Raw genomic sequence first — 15,810 nt, 5'->3', positions numbered from 1 at the left:
TAAGTATTTGGCTTATTTCACTTGGCATAATGTCCTCCAGCTTCATCCATGTTGTTGCAAATGACAGAATTCCCTTCTTTTGTAAGTCTGAATAATATTTTATTGTATGTATGTATATATACATATATGTATATACACATATGTATATATACATATATGTATATATACATATGTATATATACATATACCATATTTTCTTTGTCCATTCATCTGTCTATGGTCACTTAGTCGTATCATGGTTATTGTGAATAATTCTGCAATGGACATGGGAGTGCACATGGAATGAATAAGTCATGAGAATAAAAGGTACAGCATAGGGAATATAATTGGCAATATTGTGATAGTGTTGTATGGTGACAGATGATATCTGCACTCGTGGTGAGCAAAGCATAGCTTATATGTATAGAGATGTGAAATCCCTATGTTGTACACCTGAAACTAATGCAACATTATGTGTCAACTATACTCAAATAGAAAAATTATAAAAAAATACCAAATTGATTGATTGATTGATTGATTGGATATATACCCAGAAATGGGATTGCTGGATCATAGGGGAGTTCTATTTTTAATTTTTTCAGGAACCTCTATATGTTTTCAATAAAGGCTATACTAATTTGCATTCCTACCAACAATGTACAAGAGTTCCCTCTTATCCACATCCTCACCACTACTGGTTATCTTGAGGTGATATCTCACTGTGGTTTTGATTTGCCTTTCTCTGATGATTAATAATGTTGAGTATTTTTCATATATCTTTTGGTCATATGCATGTCTTCTTTTGATAAATATCTATTCAGGTGCTTTGCCTATTTTTTAATAAAGTTACTTGCTATTTGAGCTACTCGAGTTTCTTATATATTTTGGATATTAACCCCTTATCAGATATGTGATTTGCAAACAGTTTCTCCCATTCTGTAAGTTGCCCCTTCACTCTGTTGCTTTCTTTGCTGTGCAAAAGTTAAAAGTTTGATGCAATCCACTTTTCTACTTTTGTGTTTGTGCATATGCTTTTGGGATTATATCCAAAACAAATCTTTTCCCAGAACAATGTCAAGAAGTTTTTCCCTATATTTTCTACTAGTAGCATAATTTTCAGAACTTAAATTTAAGTTTTCAGTCCATTTTTGATTTGTGTATATCTTGTGAGGTATAAGGATCTATTTTACATTTTCCCCAGCACCATTTATTGAAGAGACTATCCTTTCTCCATTGTGTGTTCTTGGTACTTTTGTCAAAGATCAGTTGACCATAAATGGGTAAATTTATTTCTGGGCTTTCAATTTTGTGCCATCCATCTATATGTCTGCTTTTATGACAGAACAATGGTGTTTTAGTTACCATAGCTTTGCAGTATATTTTGAAATCAGGTACTGTGATGCCTCCAGCTTTCTTCTTTTCACTCAAGATTGCTTTCGCTATTTTGCATTGTTTATGGTCAACCATTCTTAACACTTTGTTATATACTTCTAAACTTCATCATCATATTTCTTTCTTCCTTTCATATGCACACACACACATTTAGTTACACATATATACAAAAATATAATTTTTAAGAGATTTTATTTATTTATTTGAGAGAGAGCAGGGGAGGGGCAGAGGGGGAGGGAGACAGACGAGCAGACTCCAAAGCTGAGTGGAGCTCCATATGAGGCTTGATCTCATGACCCTGAGATCATTACCTGAGCTGAAACCAAAAGTCTGATGCTTAACTGATTGAGCCACCCAGGTTCCCCCAAAAGCGTGTGTGTGTGTGTGTGTGTGTGTGTGTGTATTTTTTTTAAAGAGAGAGAAAGCATGAGCAGGGGGTAGGAGGGGTAGAGGGAGAGGGAGAGAGAGAATCCCAAGCAGTCTCCACACCCAGCTCAGAGCCTGATGCTGGGCTCGATCTCATGACCCTGAGATTATGACCTGAGCTGAAATCAAGACTTGGCCACTTAACCAACTGAGCCACCCAGGTGCCCCAAAAGTATAATTTTTAAGAAAATTGTGGTAAGGCTATAGATATTGCTCAATAACTTAATTTCCCTACGAAATTATCAGTATCTGTTTCTTTTGTAAGAGCATGTGGATCTACATAATTATTTCCTCAACTTTACAGTATATTAGAATCATGAGGTACTGTTAGGCATTGAACTTGGTGAACAAAAAGATTGTTTCCAATTTTGATTATACAAACATTGCAGTGAACACACTGGTCACTATATTTTGCTCCACGTGTAGGAGCATGTCCATGGAATCCAATTTTGAGAGTAGAATTGCTGAGTCAAAGGGACACTTACGTTCCTATGGATCAGCGTAAATGCACTCCCCTCCCCCCAACCTCTGGCACCATCATTGATAAATTTCTATCAGTTTACTTTCCCACAATGTATGAGGGTCCTTTGGGTTTGTTTTGATGTTCTTTTTCTAGCTTATTGAGCTGAACGCTGTATCTTTTATGTTATTTATCACACATTGATTTTGAACTATAGATTTTTCTTTGAATACTCTGCTCCCTGCATCTTATAGGTTTTGATATGTACAACCAGGAGTGATATTCACACTATTTAAGAACTGGTGACCTCCCCTCAGGAAAGGTGCCATGACCACTGACTTTAGCCATAAACGCCTGGTATGTCTGCGCTCGTGTGAATGAGCTGGATACAGAAAGATGACTTCCATTAGAATTTACTACCTGTAGCTCCTCATCTAACCAAACTGTACAACTATATATTGATTTTTTTTGCTTGCATTATATATTGATATTTTAACTATGTATCTTTTGTGTATGTCTTTCACCTGACTCTTTTATTGAGATTGCTACTTGCAGTGATTCTGTTGGTCAAAATCCTCACCCTAATTCAAGGCTCATCTCAAATGATACCTCCCTGGTAAAGAAGGAGGTAATCCTCTTATGCACTGTCTTGTCATTTCATCTGAACTTGTTGTGGTCGTTATAATCACCTTCACCAGGGGTCAACTTTTCTGTAAAGGACTAGATAAAATTTTGGATGTGATGGATGTAGACTTTCTACTGCTCTCAACTCTGCTCTTGTAATGTAAAAGCAGCCATAGATAATGCCTAAACAAATGGCCACAGCTGTATCCTGATAAAATTACATTTATAAAAATAGGTAGCCAGCCTCTGGGCTGTATTTTACTGACCACTGTATTTTGAGCTACACTATTTAACAGTTATGGTGAACTTTTAAAATCTTCTATTCTGAACCATCTGCTTCTTGGAAATGAGGCTTGCGTAAGTGGCCATGTGGTTTAAACTTTAATTTCTATGGACTCAAGAGACATATGTTGAATGAGTGAAAAATACTAATACCATTATTACTCATCCGTAGAAATTTTAGTGATCCGAATATGAATAATAAATACTGGATATATTGACATACCAAAATAAAATTTGTCTAAGACTAATTTGGTGTGCAGTTTTACACTTTTATCATTCCCTTACTCATGACCAGATTTAGTTTATTCTTTGAAATTCACTCTTTTTTTTCCCCAGATGTTTTTTAGAGGTAAAAAGAGTTCAGAAGAAACTCAGTCCAATACGAAAAAGTCCTAGATCAAAATATGATAGATCTAAAGGAAAACCTATCGAGTTTGAGTACTGTGACATTTATTCTTGTCTAAAAGGTTTATGTGGGTTGCTAATTTGTTTTCAGCTTAACAAAACTAAGCTATGATAGGTCTGAACAATGACATATTCAGAAAGCAAGCACAATCTGATGAAAGAAATTTAAAAATTTTTTATCCTTATATTTCATTATGTGCCCTGAATGGGATATTCTTTAGGAGATCTGTAGTAGCATGATGAGTTTTGTTTGGTATCTTTCTCTGGTTTTAGTCTTTATCTGAACCAATGAGCTTTAACTCTTCTATAGTGAAAGTCTCACTCAATCTATCCTTAGCGTGACAGGCTAAGGAATGGATAATGAATTTACAACCATTCAGAAGCCACAGAGGCAAAACATATATAAGCTATTATTATTTGCAAAGAAAAGACAAGAATCAATAAATATCTAAAATACACACACAGATACATGAAAATAAAGGTAACTAGACATGATAATTAAGAAATGTAACAAATTATACAATGCGAAAGGGATTATATATTTGCAGTCTGAAGATTTGAGAAGGAATACTTCTCCCTCCTGACTATAAAAGGTCAAAGAATACAGTGATGTCACATCACTTAAACTACATAGTTCATCTTCCAGAGGTAACAGAAGAATGTTTTACTCACCTTCAGTTTTCTTCTTACAAGACTACACTTGTTCCATCCACTTATGGAAAGAACAGCTTGTCTTATTACCCTCCAGTGGAAATGAGTTATGAGCCTTTTATCTGGAGTTTACAGGGCAGGTTTAACTTCTTTATAGTTGAATTACAGTGATGAATACAATATCTAATTTCATCTTAGTTATTTTTTTTCAAGAATTCCTCTTCCTGTTCTGATTTGTAGGTTCATACAAGATAATAATGGGAGAGATCAAATTACCCCATGTGGGATCCTGTTAAACACTTTAGTATTGTCCTGAAAGTCTTTGGTATTAATTTCCTGTTTTTTTCTTCTGTTCCTGTCAATCCAACTAGAAAAACCAGGCATTGGTGACATTCATAACAATTTGGTATCTTTACTATGTTTCAGAGAAAAGTTTGCATTTTATGCAGTACCCAGCTTAAAATGATCACTCATGGCTTAATTGAGCTTTTTCTTAGGTTTTTAAAATAGGTGGTCAGGAATCTTGTGAACTAGGAATATAAGAACTAAGCTCCCTTGGGCATCAGTTGTGAGTTGAAATGATGTCACACAGAAGTGCCACAGGTCCTACCCTGGGTACTGTAAGCATTCGTAGTAGACACATATTGCATAAGAAAAGTGGATGACCTTATGTATCAGCCGGCTGATATCTCACTTTTTTAAAGCCCTCAAACTGCAAGGTCCTCATTGTTTTAACTCATCAAATCCAGGAGCTCCTTTCCATGAAATATGTTGTCCCCTGACACTGATTAACAATTACTTCTGAGCGATTACCTTTGGGTGATCAGATAGCATTTGTGATTTGCCCAAAGTCACAACCAATGTAGGCAAGCATAGGATAACTTCTGTCTATTGGCATGTCATTATTTTATTCACATATTTATCATTTATCGAGTGTGAACTGTGGGCCAGGTAGTGTGCTACGTGCCAGGGATACAAAGTTGAGTGAGACAAGATCCCAGACCTCCAGAGGCTTATAGTAAGTAATAAATATGCAAATCAATGATTACATTACATTTTTATCAGTGCTATAATAGAAGCATGAACAGAATGCTGGGAGAGCATAAGGGCATCAAAAATCAGATTCAGGGAAAATCCCCTGGAGGAACCCATATTTAGACTGAATTTTGAAGAACAGGTGGGATTGCTAGTTAAAGAAGCAATGAGACAGCATTGTAACCTGTAAAAAGTCAAGGAGACATGAACCAGCACCAGGTATTTGAGTCATGACAAATATTTCAGCATAGCTTGAAGGGAGCTGAGGTGTAGGTTGTAGGTATGGAAGTTAAGGGTAAAGCCAGAGGCCAGATCCCAAAAGAAGCTAAGCTGAGCATATGACACTATAATTTGAAACAAAGGGGTGTAGGTTAAGGGAGGATTCACCCTGCCCATCCCTAGCATTCGGGCATTATGGTGACTCCATGACACAGCCACAAAACCCTTCCCTTGCTTCGTTGGGAGCATTCGATGTGGGTTTGGGGAATGACCTTCAAAGTAAAGGCAGGCCTGTCTCCCTGAATGGAATTCATATACCAACCGCTAAGAGAATATCTTCTTCTTTGTCTCATTTCAATTGTATTTTCCCTCTTGAGTTCTGGGAGCCTGCTCAGCCCTGCTTACTAGTTCTTATGACCAATTTTCCTTTGACTTATACTAGTTTTCCACTATGTATGAAGAGGCAGAGGTGCTGTCAGGGAGGTAGGGCAGGTGATGACTCGGCCAGTTAACGCCCTCTCCCCATAAAACCCTTTCTGCTTGACCTTCCTGCACGAATATTCTGGCAAGCACATGGTAAAAATTAAAAAAAGAATCTGTTTTGAGATTCTGGAGCCTCAGATTTCAGGTTTTAAACCTGGTATTGACCAGAATAGTCTTTGAGATTTTACTCAAGTCAGTCAGCCTCTCTGAGCTTTCTGAACTTTCTGTCCCTACTATGTAAAAGGAAGCAACTGACTTATTTCATCAAGACCTTTCCTCTAAGTCCATGGATTGTGCTTCCTCATGTGAGACAGCCAGTCGTCTATCTAGATCACCTTTACATAAGATGCAGGGTTACTTTTCGGTGAGAACACAATTGACTGGATGGGAAGGGGCAGAGGTTCTACAAAATAGGAGGATTTTATAAATTGAATTCTCTGAGAGGTTCAGAATGCCTGGTTTTATTTTAACTCTTAAAAACCAAACTCCTTGCAAATGGTCTCAGGGAATTTCATAAAAAAAAAAAAAAGTTCTCTCCAAAGGTGAAAGGAGCCGTTCATTGTTTAATAAACTGGATAATCTTCCTTAGAAACATTCTAAGGTGCATAAATGGAGACATTTATGCTATCACAGAGAAAAATTTGCAGATAGACCATGCATCACTTGGAGATGCTTGATCCCTGGAGATAATAATCAGAGGGAATTTTATTCACTTACAGACAAATATTTTTACAAGAAGCATTTGCAAGCAGGTTGATTTTCTATTTTATGTTAGCTACTTATTAGCAATGTCATGGCTTTGCTATTCAGGCAACTTGGGAGTTGTCGGAAATGCATTGGAGAAAGGATATTGTTTTTAGTTATGAATTAAGAGTTTGAATAAATACAGTTTTTTTTTTAATGGAAAGCTACTAAGAGATACTGAAATGCCAGATTAAAATACCCTTTCCCAGAAAGGTGAGGTAAATAGAATGTGGCATATTGAAAGGAATAGACTTTGAAGTCAGAGAGGATGGGATATGGATCTTGTCTCCATTGTTTTTATTTCCAAGATCTTGGGAAAGTCTTTGAGCTTTGTCTTCTGAGCTGCAGTAACAGAAAGTTTTAAGGAAATGATTGAGTTAAGATTTAAAAGACTTAGCCAATTTAGGAAACAAATGATCTCCTATTCATGTCATGGGGCAGGAATCTGAAGACAGAATTCTCTAGAGTTTTTCCTTCATTTACAACCTAAATAGCCTCCAAATACTCCCTTTGCATCAAGTATTTTATTGTACCAGACAAATGTTCCCCAATTTTTTATAATATAGTAGCCCTTTTTCATTGAAATATATGATCCTAAGAACTTCCTTAGGGATTAAAATAATTATTTTTACATTATTATCTGGTGTATAATAAAATGAAATAGCAAGACAAATTTTTACTCTTTCCCTTTTAACAAATGATAAACCTGTAATTTACCTCAAAGTTAAATTTTTGAGAAATGTATATGGAAAAATATAAAAGATATAATAATAATTTGACCACAGGAAGATTTCTGATTACAGTGTGTTTTGTGTGGCTGAATTTTATAATTTCTAGAAGTTGTTTCTAAGTGATGAAATAAGGTATGAATTTCAGGTTGTGAGCTTTCTCTAATTGTTGCATGTTGCTGGTGAATACAGCTTTTTATCCCTTATATGTGAAGACCCAAATTGGAAATATGTCAACGTGCATGTTTTTTTCTTCTTACAGTTGACTATGAAATGCTAGAGTCATCTTGATGTATTATGTAAGATGAACGCAAATTGTATTTCAACATCAGTGCTCCATATGCTTCCTGCCTTTTAACTGGCGCTCCATCGTGGATATAAATAATCAGTTACATGACTCAAAATGAAAGCCATTTATACACTTACGAAGGTTAAAGCCACCAAGCTGGCTAGAGGTGTTCAGCTTAGGAACTGGAGCCTGTCATTTGTCCCTTCTCTTCTGACTGCTATGCCCCTTTACTCAGTAGCATGTAGTGGTTCTAAGTGTTTTCCTTTTAAGAAGAAAAACTGCTTACTACATTATTTTATTTGCATTTTAGGGATTTTTAGAAATTAGACATTATAAAAGATTCCAATAGTGGCTATAATGACAAGACAGCCCAGGAACACATGATAAGAAAGTGGAAAAATAATTAACAGTGGTATCTCCAGGCACTATGGTTAGAGTTTTCTAGAATTTTCTGCAGGATACCCCCCCTGTAAAGAGTTCTTTTCTCTTCTTTTCTACTTCCTTCCTTTCCTTTTTTCCTACCTCTTTCCTTTTTTGGGTCAACCAGCATTTACTGTATCCGTACCAAGAACCAGACATCATACAAAGCACTAAGGATACGAGAAGTTAAAATGTTTCTAATCTAGTGGAAATGTTTTCTATTTCTTTGCTTTTAATTTACTCAGAAGTTTTCTTTATTTACATAAAAATATATGAATTCTAATTAAGCTATAATCACATTGGATGCTTTAAAAAGCAGTAATATTCTGGAACCTTTATTACCCAATGTAAGACTCCACATGGCATAGACATGATTAAAAGGTTCATTCTTTAACATTCAAGTAGAACTGGTGAATAGAAGGAGTTCACTTTATGAATAGAAAATCTTAGTCTTGCTATTCTTGACTACAGTTCTCTTAAACTACCTAGTTTAGATCAAGTCAGTTGCCATGCTAATCATTTTTCATATGTGGAAGAAACAATGGCCACACTCCAGCTACTGGTTTTTCTATTTTAGGAAATATGTCATGTAAGGAAACCCCACTATATGCAAAAGATTTGTAGATAGCTCCTTGGGGTTAATTTCTGTGAGCATTAGAAGGTACTTAAACCCCAAACCACAGAGAGGGTTTATAAATGATTGCCATAAGCTCTTTAGCCACTTACTTCAATACAGTAGCACCCCTTTGCCATTAAATGGATAGTGTAGAGAATTTGTGGGGATGCTTAGAACTCTGGAGCAGCCCATTGTTTGAAAATTATGTTTCTGATGCTTCTTGCTAGAAGTCATTTATTTGCCTAATAGATGTTAGCTGAGTGCATACAGTGTGACAAGAACTGGACTTGGCATCGCCATGGAGAACATCATATTCTAGGCTCATCCTTTGGAACTGAGCAGAAGTTGGTGCTGTTAATGTCAAGAGCAAGTCAAGAAAGAACGAGGCTCAGACAGAATGTCACTTGTAGAATCTGAGGGTGCTGCCCTGATATCAGATGTCCTACATCCATCAGTGATTACCATGAGTATAGAAGTCTCGTTTGTATCTAAATTATTTTTTCCAAATGAAAATTGAAATATACTTCAGTCTATTTTTCTCATATAAAGTTGATTTTTGTAACAGGAGCACATAACACAATAGAATTTACACTTGCTGAATTATCTCTATCGTAGTAAAAAACAAAACAAACCAAAAAACAGACCAAAAACCAAAGCTATCCACTAGCTCATATTTTTCCTTTAATCTTTTGAATTTGGGGACAAAGCAGTGTTGATAACTGTCAACTTGTGACTAGGGTAAGTGGAAGGTGGGAAATGCTGAGATTTCAGTCTTCTGCATTATTTACATGATCCTCATCTTTATATGACCTAATCACTTCTTGGCCTTTTGGCTCAGATCAAGTGTAGTATCTGATCTACATAAACATGACCTAAAATTCATGTTTAGCTCCAGTAGATCGGGTGAAATTAACAGTTGAAAGAAACAAAAGTCAGAGGCCATATGTAACATGTCTGTTGTGTTCTTGGCTCCTTTCTTTCTCTCTCCTCTTCTGAAATGTGTTCTTCTCAGGTGTATACGTTCTAGATGAAATTTTTAAAATCACCTATTTAATATCTCTTAATGACTTTCACACCCTTTTTATCATTTCCCCCATGACTTGCATTTAAGCATAGCAACAATTTCAGGCATAAAAGAAGCTTCTTCAGACATTATGCAGTTGTAGGCATTTTTTGGAAAGCACTAGTGAAGCCAGTAAAATGGCACACCCAGTCAGGTATTACCCTTGTTCAAACAGGGCTCTGAAATGGGGTCTGTTTCCTTGGATTCGCCCACTCCATGTGGGAATAAATTCACTGCAAGATAAATCACTATCTTTCACAAGACTCAGAGATTTTATTTTTTTTTATTTTTGTTTTTATTTTCAACTCTGGACTTTATTAAGAGGGCAAAGAAACTCACTGGAGTGGGAGTAACATGGATTCTACTATGTGGTGGACTTAAATGAACTTTATGAACACTGACTTCCACCTTTCGTTTCCCTCAGGAGGGACCGCGTTGGAACCATCAGTCACTGTGGCACAGCAGGGAGGCACAGCATTTTGATCTGGTCTGGATTCTTCTTTCTTGGATCCCTTGTCTGTCCCTTTTCAATTTGCAGGGCTCTTGTGAGCTTCTTATAGTTAAGGCCTTACAACTATTCATAGATGATGCATGGTTTTGACTGATAAGGTTTACGTTTGCCTCAAGCACCAGGTCTTTATACGTAGTTGGTTCTTTTTCAAGACTCATGGCTTCCCTCTGTGGCTCACTTGCTAGATAACCTGGAATGGCCACATCCTGGGCTCTGTTCAGAGATGTCTGCCTCCATGTGCTGTATTTTTAGCCTCGGAACTTATCTCTCCTGTGTTGCTGTAGTGGGTAGGATTGTTTGGACAGGAAGAGTCACTTCCTTGTGATGTTCTGCCAGCATTGTGGAGCTCCCTGCCTTTCCCACGTGCCCTCTCCTGATGCCTCCCACCCCTGCACTACGGGTTAATCACTTCCCTCACACCATCTTGCAGAGGTCAAGAGCTTTTCCCTCTCTTAATTCTTTTCTCCTCCCCTTTTCCTCACTTCTCATTCCTTCCTTCTTTTACCCTTTCCTAGTCTGCCTGCCTGCCTTTTTCACATTATTTCCTTCTTTTCCTTTCCTTTTTTTTTTGAAAAGTCTCTGTTATTATTTTTCTTCTACTTTTATTTCTTTTCTGTTATGAAAACTGGATCCCAACTTATGAGGATTTATCCCACACATGCAGATCCTTTGCACACAGTTGAAAGGATATGTGCCAATAATTATGGATTGCAGCATTGCTTTTAATAACAGCAGTTTGTGAACAACTCAAATGTTCATCAGTAGGGACATGTTGACTAAACTATGGCATGTCCATATAACGGAACACTATGCAGCTATAGACAATAATTGGGAAGCACACTATGTATTAATTTGGAAACATCTCCAAGACATTTTATTAGGTAGAAAAAAGCAAAGGGCAGAACAATTTGTACTTTATATTTCCGTTCGTGGAAAAAAAAAAAGTGGTGTGTGCATGGAGGGTGGGTGAATAAGATTCTATTTTTTGCTTGTTTATTATAACTAGTAAACACACAAAGAAATTTGTATAGGAAACACAGGGAGTTGCTCATGGGTGTCAGGGGACGGGTAGACTGAGGAATAGTGAGAAGAGATTTCATTGCCATATCTTTTTGTATTTACTAAATTTAAAAAACATGTTAATATATTATTTATCCAAAAAATTAAATATAGTAATGTCATCCTCAGAAGTCAAAGTAAGTTTCAGGTGAAAGAAAACTACTGACATATTAAGTGTTAAAAAATGTACAAAGAATTCGCACAACTGGGTATATTGGTCCAAACCCATGGGTGTCCTTCTCACATATACACACAACACATAGTTGCTTATGGTTTGAACCATGTAAAATTATCATTTTCATGAACAACAACAACAACAACAACAAAACCCTTGGATATTGGCAACTTCATATATTTTAATAGAATGTTTACCTTCATTAAGGCATCAAAACTCCATTACGGGTTTGCCTGAGCTCTTATGCCCTTAAGTATTACTACATTTCTCTTCTGTGCTCTTGAAACCCGTGGAGTCTGCTTTTATTCATTTACCTGGGCCACCTGGGTAGTACCATGAGATGTGACAATTCTATTCCTGAATTACCTTTCCATCCCAACTTTATTAATTTTGCACATAGCTGTAGATTAAGCCCTCATGATCTATTACTGAGATTATAGTATTCTTCCAAGAAGTCACTCTGAATTCCAGGCTTTCCTTTTGGGTCTAACGTCCTCATTGACACCAAATTTATCTTTCTACAAGGCAGTTTGGGTCATGTTACTCCTGAGTGAATTCATCCTGTATTAGCCAGGGTTCTCCAGAGAAGCAGAACCAATTAGCACTAGGGAACTGTTATTCATCACTTTGGAGTGCTTTTTAGAGGATAAGAGAATGCAATATCAGTCCCTGCATCTTACTTGTTGAGTGTTTTCCTTCTTCTTTTATCAATAAATGATTATTCATGACCAAAGAAGAGAAGAAAATGGTATCATTTAGCAGTGTGCTAACTTAGTGGGACCTACTCTGGTTTAGTCTATTATAACATCAGTATGTCTTGCTAATGGCCCTATACAATGCAGTGCCCTTCAACTCTTTTCAAAGAGTGCCCCTCCATTCAAACAATGCAGCACATTCAAATGGTTTAGTCCTACTATAAAATCTTTGGCTATTGTCCATTGGATTTAAGAAATGAGCAAATTTTCCACCGAAACTAGGAGTATGTGACAGTGGGCATGACTGAAGGTTGAAATGAAGTCTTTAAGAACCATGAAGTAGTGATTATTTGTTAGAAGTGCTAGATCTCTGTTCATCATAAATGTGTATAAGCTAAAGTGAAAAAATAAAGCTTACACAAGGTTAAACAACATATATATATATGTAGTTACTAAATATAAATATATGTATATTTAGTATTATATAATTCCTTTTAAATTGTACCATTCCCCACCACCCAATTCATCCCAGAATTAGTGTTGATCTGTTGCTTTCCACAGATCACATAATAATAGTTAATGACTTAAAAACTCTGGAATATGTCCTTATTTTCCCCAGCCTCTGGGTAAGTTTGTTGGCAGCTAATGCCCCATGGCCTAAAAAGTACTCTCTCCTTTCCTCACTACATTAGCTTCTGTTTATCTTTCTAATCTCAATTCAGCCCTCCTTTCTTCACCCACCCCTTCCCTGGCCTCCTTGCCTGGGTCAGATCCTCCTGTGTAGGTGCTCAAAGCACTGCTTCCTTGTCACAATTTCAAGTTCACATTTCTTTATATGATTATTTCATTAGTCTTCATTCCTCACTAATACAAAAGCCCCATCAAGCTGAGGATAGTCTTCAACTCACTACTGTGTCATTAGTTCCTAATATAGGGTTTTGCATGTAATAGACACTTAATAAATGTTTTTTTAAAAATGTACGACCGTTTAGATCACAAAATACTAATTTTCAGCTAGAGGTGAGCATTCTGGGTATCTTTATTAAATGTATACTAGATTATGATTTTATCAATTTTCTGAAATTCAAATCAATGTTATTACATTATTCAGAAAAGTAAATTCACTGCCAGTATATAGGTAACATGGGTGTTTTTGGTTTTTTCTCTTTCTTCCTTTCTTCCTTTCTTTCTTTCTCTTTCTTTCTTTCTTTCTTTCTTTCTTTCTTTCTTTCTTTCTTTCTTTCTTTCTTTCTTTCTTTCTTTCTTCTTTCTTTCTTTCTTTTTTTTTTTTAGATTTTATTTATTTGACAGAGAGAGACACAGCGAGAGAGGGAACACAAGCAGGGGGAGTGGGAGAGGGAGAAGCAGGCTTCCCACGGAGCAGGGAGCCTGATGCGGGGCTCGATCCCAGGACCCCGGTATCATGACCTGAGCCGAAGGCAGATGCTTAAGGATGGAGCCACACAGGCACCCCAGGTGTTTTTGGTTTCTAATTCCACAACATATTATATATATTTTCTATATATAATTCAATTAAAATTTCTCCAGATTTTTAAGAGAAAAGAACCCTTTCTGGTTTTAGGTCTTTGGCATACCCACATCTTCATGAACCACATACAAATGTAAGCATAAGGGCTTTAAGATGTATATACAATTCTCCCGAGCTCATGGTATAATTAAAATTTGGATGGGCAGGTGCCTCAGAGGTCCCAGTAATTTAATTGGTGTTGTTCTAATATCAGAATCTGAAATTTAAAAATCATGGCTGATTCTATAGTCAGTATGTGTCCAATGTATATCCAGTGAAAGCCATGAATTAATTCCCCACGAATTTATAAAAAGACTTAGAATGAAATGAAAAGAAAAAAAAGAAACCAAAAGAAATAATATATTAAGAGTTGATTCATAGACTAGCATCGTAGAAAACTGGACAAGGTTTAGAGAAATCTCTTATCCTCTGCCCTGCGTATGTGCATAGGCCACTGCACAGTATTGACTAGGCAGATTTATCATTGTCTCAATTCACTAATCCAAAGAAAATTAAGTGTTTCAGTGTGCCATTCCTTGAGCAAGCATAATGCTTAATTAAGCACAGACCCAGCATCTGATTGATGAACTGGTCCTCTACTCCCTCATGGAAATTTCAAAATGTTGTTCTTGACCTAAAGAAATCATGATTGAATCAGAAAATTTGAACCCTTTGTCACATTCACAGGATACTTTAAAAATGTATTCATTCCTCCAACTTCTAGAACGATTCATCCTATGCAACTATTCTAATCTTTGTGACATTCACATCATCCTCAGTGACGTCTAATAGACTAGGCATTCAGCGCTCAAAGTCTCCACACCATAGACATTAAGCAGCGTCTGAACAAAGCACCAACTCAACACTTAGAACTGTTGCTTATTTGGGCCCTGAATACCTGAAGTTCAAGTATACCGCTATGTGGTATTTTGGTCCCTATTTCTCCACTGTAAAAATCTGCCTTCCTGGATTCTCATTGTCCTGTTTTCAGAGTGGGCGTTTGTTTATAGGTGCCAGTGTGGTTTGTAATTCCAATTATGTTTGTCACTCAATAGCTTCTGCATTCAACCACCCATGTACTGGATACACTTTGGAATAAGTAATACTTAATAAGTAATATTTTAAGCTAAACTGCTTCATCTAATTTATGAAATCATTTGGGCTGGAAGAGTCCTACAGTGAAACAGCTAGTGCATCCCCTGTTCTAGAATAGTGGGATGGATTTTTATTGTCTATAAAATCCATTCTGGGTGGGTATCTATTCTCAGCCTTCATTATCTCCAGTGATAGCAATTCCACAGCCTCCCTTGGCAGCCTTCCCTATTGCTGAACTAGCCTTGCTTATTAATCCTATAATAATACCTTATGTTCTCTAAATATTGAAGCAGTGCCTAAGTTCCCCATGCTAACTCATTCTTCCCTGACCACCCCGTGAAATGCTTCTAGAGGAGGAATAATTATGTAAGCACACAGCACCAAATGATGTGTTGTGCAGCCTTGTCCTGAGGCATTCTGCAAGGGGCTTGTTAGGATGGACGTTGTCAGTCCATAGAAAATTAAGCTATTAAATCTGCAGCACCAGGGTGGTGATTGAATTGCTTGTGCCACTGGGATAAAATTGCTTTGCAGACATATGGATTTCACCGCCAGTGGTGTTCTTCCCTTCCTACGTGCTCTAATTGTAGCATTAGATTAATGCTTTGATTTGAGGGCTATCTTGGCATGTTTTTGCTAGTGTGGGGATGAGGGCATTGGCTGGACCTGTCCTAGGAGAGTGTGGTCCAAGAATTGACCCAGAAAAAAAATGGGGGATGGTGATTAGATGAGGAGCATCCTCACCCATTTTTCATCAGTCTGTGCACTACCCATTGTTGGCACTGTTACCTCCTTGACTTTCTTTGACCATTTCTGAGCTCCTAATACCCAGCCTCTGGATTCTTTGCTTGTGCTGGCAAAGAACTTGGGACTTTCTTCAGAGGATTGCTCTTGGGCTGCTGGAAAGCTGAGGTCCCTAAGAGTTCATGTC

The 15,810-nt window shown here is 37.0% G+C and overlaps 1 protein-coding gene and 1 pseudogene across 15 annotated transcripts in view; both read left to right on the top strand.

The window, feature by feature from the left end:
- RBMS3 (RNA binding motif single stranded interacting protein 3) overlaps positions 1–15,810 on the top strand; it is an 830,766-nt gene that overhangs the window by 124,180 nt on the left and 690,776 nt on the right. The window lies entirely within an intron of this gene.
- Positions 9,567–9,667, top strand: LOC113919147 (annotated as a pseudogene).

Source organism: Zalophus californianus, chromosome 1 (genome assembly GCF_009762305.2).
Source record: "Zalophus californianus isolate mZalCal1 chromosome 1, mZalCal1.pri.v2, whole genome shotgun sequence".
NCBI classification, from domain to species: domain Eukaryota; kingdom Metazoa; phylum Chordata; class Mammalia; order Carnivora; family Otariidae; genus Zalophus; species Zalophus californianus.
The sequence above is the reverse complement of the archived record's forward strand: the minus strand, read 5'-3'. Positions and strand labels throughout refer to the sequence as shown.